Raw genomic sequence first — 7,780 nt, 5'->3', positions numbered from 1 at the left:
TCCTGCTCCTGCAAGGACCACTTTATTATTCCATTTTAGAATAGTTTCAAAACCAATTAACTCATCCAGTTTAACCATTTCTCTCTTCTTTGGATTTGGGTGTTTTGCGGTATCTTGTTTTGGAGAAGATCGGTTCTTTGACCAGGTTTACTCTGTAGCCCTACAAACAGTTGGTCACTAACAAGCGGTGGGAGAGCAGCAACAAGCTCCTGGTTTGGGGCCAGGAGCTCCTTCTTCTGACACAGACCACAGGAAAATATCTGCAGAATTTGATTCAATCTTAGAAAAAGAAATATTACAGGAAAGACATAAAAATTGATTATTTTTTTTTCCCAGATGCCTGGAGGAGTGGAGGGAATTTTCCAGTTGATATTTGTACGCTGATTCCTGTTTTCAGGAAAACAAAGATGGAAATAACACCTGTGCTTTTAGAATACCACTGCAGAAATATCAATATAAACCAGGTCATATTTGTGTAGAACAAGCCTGGTTTATTTCAGAAATGCAATTTTAGAGGTATTGAGGGGAATGCTTCTGTTGGTAAAACGTACATGGTGAACATCCTATGGCTGTAGGCTTTTGAAAATTGTGTTCCAGCCTGTATGATGAATGCTGCCTCTCAGTTGGCGTGGGCTCCCCCTGAGCCCTCCAGAAACAGTAACAGCATTGGAAATTTGCAGTTTTATGCAGGACGGTGTTTCTCAGCAACTCAAATCCCAACAGTGCAGGCCAGTTGTCCCAGGTCACCCTGCTTTGGATAATGGTTGAGAAGCTGCAGTAGGACCTGAACCTGGAAGAAGAGGGGTGGGAGATGCAGCCTGAAGGAGACCGTAGGTTTGGTTCCGTAAGGATTCTCTTAGAGATCTCAGAGCCTTCAACATAAAGGCAGTTTTTAATTATCATATATGCTGTGGTTAAAGATCTATGTTTGCCAGATAGTTTCCTGAGTTATGAAATTGGAGCTTGTTTTGAATGCTGCGCACATTTATTATATCCACATGTATACTATTATGTTTGTAAAGTAGTGCTAGTCAAAACCAATATAGCTCATGGCATCACTTCTCTATGTAAATATTACAGTATGTGAGAATGCTGGGTTTGGCTTAACAAATAGTAAGTTGTGAAACCCTTTTGAAGGATTTCTGTTAGAAAGGAGGGGGTATCTGAAATACAAGCTTCAAGGATATTTTTAGCAGCTGGTAAAAGATTGACATTTTTCTACCAGCCTGGGTTTTCCTTTTTTTTTTTTTTTAATTCCCAAGGAAAAAAGGCTAGGAAATGAAAGCTTTATTTTTTTTTTTTCCTGTGAGTTTAAAAATTAATTATGTCTTTGCACGGGAGGAGATCAAGCCAAATCTTCCTAAACTTACACAAGAAACATCGTCCCTGAAATTTTAGATGAAATCCAATGTCAGGAAGATCTGTATAGATACTTGACACAGACAGGTAGAAGAACCTCAGAAAATTAAGTCTTTGATTTCACATGAGTTGTTTTTCCAGAAGAGTTCAGCTCGGGTCATAATATGGCAGTGTCCTTGAAAGAAAAGCTGGGTTTAAGTGGCTCCCACTTTCCCTTGGTGCTTAATTGCACCCACACACTCTCCTGCAGTTGTTCCGGTGAAAATGTCTGTGCAACCATGTAGTGAACTGGATTGGGGAACCGATCTGGGTTTAAATATAACTTTTTTTAATAAAGCAGTTTATTTTTAACATGTTAGTTCCTGTCTCAAGTTCATCTCACAGCTATACGTATAGTCTTGGTACAACTGAGGGCGTAGCAGGAGAGGATGCAGGACTGAGCATTTGGGGTGGGGGAAGCTGCTGATGTTGGGACCTCTTCCCTTGCCCCCCTCTGCCCTTTCTGCTTGTTGTGTTATAAACAAACAAAAAATTTACATTTGCCACCACACAGAAAATGGTCCAGCTGTGTGCAGGAGATCCTAAACAGCTACCCCGGAAAGCGCGATGCCTGCATCCATCACAGGTAGCTTCCAGGGCCGATGCCGTTTACTTTGTTCATTAACAACTTGGGTGGTGGGATGGAGTGAACCCTGAGCAAGCTGTTGGATGACACCAGACTGGGAGGAATGATTTGCTGGAAGGCAAGCGGTGCCAGACACAGTGTGAATTCAACAAAGACAAATGCGAAGTCCTCATGTGGGGCAGAATAACCCCATGCACCAGTATGGGTTGGCAGCCAAGGAGTGAGAAAGCAGCTTTGCAGAAAATGTGTTCTGGTGAGTAACGAGCTGAAGAGGGGTCTGCGTGCCCCTGCAGCGGCGAAGGCTGGCTGCATGCTCACTTGCCTTACGAAGAGTGTGCCTAGCACGTGAAGGGAAGTGAGACCACGTTTGGAGTACGAGATCCAGTTTGGGGATCTGCAGGACAAGAAAGACTTTGACAAGTGTGGGCAAGCCCAGCCGAGGCCATCAAGATGTTGTGTATGAGGAGAGGCTGAGACAGCTTGGAGAAGAGAAAGGGGGTGGATGGATTGTCCTGAGCCAGACCTTTCTCAGATGTATATGGAGAAAGGATGAGAGGTAAATGAGACAAGAGTTACAAGAAGGGAAATTCTCATGGGGTCAAAGGAAGAAATTCTTCAAGGAGTGGTCAGGTGATGGAGGAGGGGCCTGGAGAAGTGGTATCTCTCTCTGTGCGTAGATATTCAGAACTTGACTGTATGAGCTCCTGAGCAAAGAGGTTTCACTCTAAAAGTAGCCCTGAAGTCACTTTCAACATAATTTATTCTGCAAGTCTTAAAAATGGACCCAGGTGATAGACCAGTAATGCTGTCACAAGTCAGGATGGCTGCTCGCTCGCTGTCTGTCGGTGACGCCACTTAAGACGTAACTTCGGTTGCTGATGTTTTCAAACTGTGCTTCCCTTGATGCTTGCCTTTCTGTTTCTGACAGCCGAACTCGTGTACCTGTAAGTTCGTTCTTCCTTCCTGTCACTTTTTCACCCTGATTTATGTAAAGAGAGAATATTCGCTCCACCTGTAAGCTTTGCTGTGGGTTTTTATGTGCTTTGTTCTTAGCTGTGTTAAAAAGAAAAGGAGCAGTATGACTTGCCAGCCTTGCTTCACATTTGCCTGTAGGAGGGAAAGTATTTGGTGGGCTTAGCTGGGGGTTCTACTGTTTATGACTGTCAAGTGTGCTTTATAAATAAGAGTAGGATATAAGATTATCCAGTGTTTCTTTAATTAGCTCCAGATAGTTGTGGGATCTTGCTGCCACCCCTGGCTTTGGCAAGTGTCCACAAAATGCCAGGAGCCAGAGACTTTGGCTGGGTGTAGTTGACGGTGTTACTGATGTCGGGTTGAAAGGACGCTGGTGAAACCAACAGGACGATGGCATTCATTCTGCTGAAGCACCTAAAAGCTTAAATTCTGCTAAAACAGGTACGGCAGCTGTGCGGTCAGGTGAGCTATGTGGGAAGGTTAAGGACACATTTTGTGATAGGAGGTGCCTTGAATTGCCGTTGTCTCTGGAGGTTGTGGGGACTTGTAAGGAGTTTACCGCAGGTGCTGAGCGGTGATAGCCTCCTGTTCAGAAAGGTGTGCTTGCAGGAGTGGCTCGTGCTGCGTGAAAAAGTAAATTTGGGGAGGGGTGAAGAGAGGTTGGGAGGGCTCCTAAAAAGCTTCCTGAAATTTGCCAGGGTGAGAGAGAAGACTTAAAGAAACTGGCTTAAAGCTTTGGCTGTGAATGATAAGCTAAATACTCCTGCCCTCCTTTCAGGGACTGCGGTGTTTGCTGGCCGACTTCCTCACCTCGCTGGCGGTTGGGTCACTGATTAGGTAGGCAGTCCCGTGATGATGCATGTCAGGCGACCTCATCATCCTGGAAACTCAGAAGAGCAAGGAGGAAACATTACTGCTTTGTGTTTCTGCCAAACAGAAGGGGACTTTGAAGAGAAGATGACAGACTCCCTGGGTCTCCTCCTCTTACCTTGAGACTGCAATGAAAAGCGCAATATTGAGGAATAGCGACCTGGCAAAGCATTGCCTTTAGTTCTCGGGAAGCGCTTGTTTCTGCTTTGAATTTTCCAGCAGCAGATGTAATCTTGTATGGCTCTTATTCACGCCTTTCTCTCTTCTCATAGGCTTAGTCCTCCGGCTACAGATTTCTAGAAGATGTTAATCTGTGTACATGAGAGAGCAGGAATAAAAGTTGAAAGAGGAAAAAAATTATTATTTTCAAAAAAGAAAATTATAAAAGAGAATAATAGCATTGGGAGTCTGGGAAACAACAGAAAAGACCATTGGGGGTTTATCGAGAAGGTAAAAACACAAACAAGCAGTAGGTGATGTGAGAGAAGCAGACACTGAGGAGGTAGTTTGGTAACAGCGGAGTTTAAGCTGTAATGAGGAAAAATGACTGGAGCAGGGAGGAGAAATACAAGAAAAAAAAATGTTTTGTGTATTGAAGTAATTAATTAAGGTACTCAAATGGGTTCCTTAAAATGGAGCAGCTTTTCCTTGGTCTTTCTGAGATGGCACATGTATTTTTTCAGTTGTTTGACTAGGTTTAATGCTTTTTACTAGCAGTTTTCTCTTGGAAAATAATCTATCACATTAACTTTTCATTTGGATACTTTTAGTAAGTTGCATCACCTTTGTTTCTGCTACAGCCCTTTCCAAGGGGCTGGTAGATGTCTATAGTGCTTCTTGATTTTTTTTCTTTTTTTTTTTTAACTAGTACAACTTGATTTTCTCATACCTGTGTTTGTGACAGGAACTCAGTTTATATGACGTTGAGGTAATTATGTTGTTGTTGTTTAATGGTAGTAGTGGCATGCCTGCTGAGAAATAGGATTTCTGATCTGGATTTGGGCTTTGCATAGTGTAGCAAAGCAAACAAGTTTCCTGTGGCTGTCCTTCCCTCGCAGAGCAAGCATACAGTTCAGTTTGGTTTTGCCCAGGTGTAAACGTCTGTGCAGCAGCCCCCCTGCGTGCGTTGGGGATATGGTGGTGTACTGGCGTGCCCGTTACTCCTGTCTGTAGATCTGTGAAAGCCTGCCTGGTCGGCGTGGGGGGGAATGAAGTGTGTTCTGTCGTGCCGTGCTCGGCTGGGCTGTGTGATCTCTCCGAGAAGATGCTTGTAATCGGCCTTCCTATACTCCTTTTACATGACGTTTTCATGTGTAGGTCAGAACTTTACAGGTGAAATGTTGCTTTTGGAGTTTGAGAGATGCATGGAAATCCTTGTTGCCAAAATTGTAAAGAGTAGGCCCTGTGTTGTATTTGAAAATAAAAAAATAGTAGTAAAAACTGTCCAAGTCAACAAACTAATAAAGCTTCTCTAAAGCTCCTGTGTTTTGGAAAGTAGGCTGGTGTAATAGAATAACTGCAAAATAATTCTTTTCTAAAGAGCCTAATGAGCTCAGTTTTTCAGAGCAGCATTAATCCCATGTTTAGCTTGCTGCCCCGATCGGGATTTCCTGCAGGCAGTGCCCGGAATCCGGGCAGTCGCAGGGACTGTCTCGGCGGTGTGAAAAATGAGATGTGGAGGAGTTGGATGGAGCTCTCGGGCTGCCACGTGACCCGCTGCCTTGAATAATTGCAAAATAGAAGCTCGTTTACTAAAGCTTGGTTTACGTACTGTTGAAGCACTGTAGTAAACAGTTTAGATTACTGGGAAGCGACAGATGCTTTTGATTCATATAATTCTTTGGCTAAATCTTGTTAAAAGAAGCTGTATTCTGGAGTAAAGAGAGCAGTGGTTGTGGAGGTGCCGTGAAGAGGAACATCGTGCGTTTTTGGGTTTTGGTGTACTTGAGAGTATTTTAGTACTTATGTGACTAAGTGGATATTTATTTTGCCTTAATATGTATTTGATTAGGTTACATCAGCTATAAATACTGGAAGCCCTAAAGCTTCTCTTTCACTGTCTGTCTCTCATCTTGGCTTTTGAGGAACATTTAATGTCTTGTTGTGGTTACAATTAATCTGCGTGTGTTTTAGCAATTAGTGTTTATGTGCAGCAGGCAGCAACAGATTCTGGCAACTGTCAATCAGCATCTGTACTTGGCTATGAAAAAGGACGGCAGAAAACACAAGGTGATTTACTGCCTGCCCGCTTATTTGGCAACACCGTTTTGTGGACAAACACCCTTTCTGGCCCCAGTTATTTGCTGTGATTTGCCGCATAGGTAGTGAGGAGCAGAGGAATAGCAGTATTGTCATGGCTCTGATTTGATAAAGCTGTATGCTATGTTGCCAGTTTAATGGGCTGGAATTTGCTTTCTTTGCCACCTTTTGTAACAGCTGCTGTTATTTAAAGTCTCGTAATTTCCCTTTATGCAGAAATGTTAGTTTTTAAAACAAACTTCATTATCATCTAGAAAAACGTATGTGCCTGTTCACCACTCACTCAGGAACAGAAGGGTGACAAAATGTCTAAAAATTCAAAGCAATTGAATTCTTCTGCTTGGCTAAGATTTAATAAAACTGGTAATATGAGATTATACAAGCAAAAGACAGATGGAGGAGGGAAAATGGTTTATTTTAAAGAGAGAGCATCTCTGATAGTTCACATAGTTCCTGCTGCGGTGTTTGTAGCCCCCAGCCTTGGGTATTCCTTACATCTCCGGGATGTGGGAGTACTCTGCTAATGATTGTTTTTTCCTTATTGTTTGCTTTGAGGCTTTTTGTTTTTTAAAGGAAGTGGAAAAACTTAACAGTAAGAGGTATTGGCCGTACAGTACAGCTTAGTAAAGTGAATCTGAACGTGTTAAGGAATCTGATGTGCCCTGGGCTGGGACTGGGAGATTCGCTGACTGATCCTGGCGCTGCGGGCTGGACACCTTGAGCAAGTCACTGCATCTTTCTCTGGCAGTTACCACCTGTAAAATGGAGATAAAAATAATGATCTTCCTTTAGCCCTTTTCCAGGTTACAGGAGGTAGGCGCTGTACCAGTGTCCTCATTAGCATTTTTTAATAAGGCTAGGCAGATTGGTGTCTTGCCCTGGTTTGAAGATGTTGGATGCTACAAGTGAGTGCTGGTGTGCCACACTCTTCCCTTCTCGTCAGCTCTGCGGCTGTGAAACCTTCTGTACGGGAATAAGTCTATTGCTGTGGTGTATACGGACAACACCTGAATTCCTTGCCCTGAGAAGTGCAAGATGAACTTGGGAAAGCAGCTCAGTCTTAATTTTGTACATGTCGTACCACTGCTTTGAACTGTAATAGTTGCCTCTTGCATTAAGTAGATTTAAACGTGTTTTCAACTAGGAGGCAGTGAAATATTCAGGACCTGCAAAACAGCTTCTTTTTCCATCTGATCACTCATCAACGCCTTCTCTTTGGATTTGGATTTTTTCCCTCTACCTCTTGGTAGTACAAATGCTACAAAGGCATCCGTGTGTTGGGAGGCTTTAGCTTGGTTTGCCAGGTACTCGGCTGGGTTTCGAGTATGTCAGCTGTGTTCCGCAGATTCTGGAGTAGGTAATTGCCATTTATTTACACACTTTGTAAGTGCGTTAACAACCTTTTTTGTAGATATTTTTTTTTTTTGTTTTGTGTGACAAATAGAGAGGAGTGTAAGAGTCACTTTCCTTTACATAAAAATACATCAGTTATTTAAGACTGTAAGAGAGTCAAAGTTCAAACAAAAGAGAATCTTTAACTAGACCTCCCCAAAAATACAGAAATAAATGGTGTTTTTGCAGGGAGGAATTAACCTTATCATAGCTTTTTCATTTTTGTTTGGGTTCCCTAATTGATGTTTTTGTTAATAGTCCGTTAGGCTTCTATACAGCTTCTTTGTAGCTACCTGTTAC

The 7,780-nt window shown here is 42.7% G+C and overlaps 1 protein-coding gene across 1 annotated transcript in view; it reads left to right on the top strand.

The window, feature by feature from the left end:
- Positions 1-7,780, top strand: part of ZBTB46 (zinc finger and BTB domain containing 46) — a 46,232-nt gene that overhangs the window by 17,235 nt on the left and 21,217 nt on the right. The gene's annotated exons all lie outside the window — the stretch shown is intronic.

The sequence above is a fragment of the Cariama cristata genome, unplaced genomic scaffold (assembly GCF_000690535.1).
Source record: "Cariama cristata isolate BGI_N322 unplaced genomic scaffold, ASM69053v1 scaffold5708, whole genome shotgun sequence".
NCBI classification, from domain to species: domain Eukaryota; kingdom Metazoa; phylum Chordata; class Aves; order Cariamiformes; family Cariamidae; genus Cariama; species Cariama cristata.
This window is presented reverse-complemented; position numbering and strand designations above follow the sequence as displayed.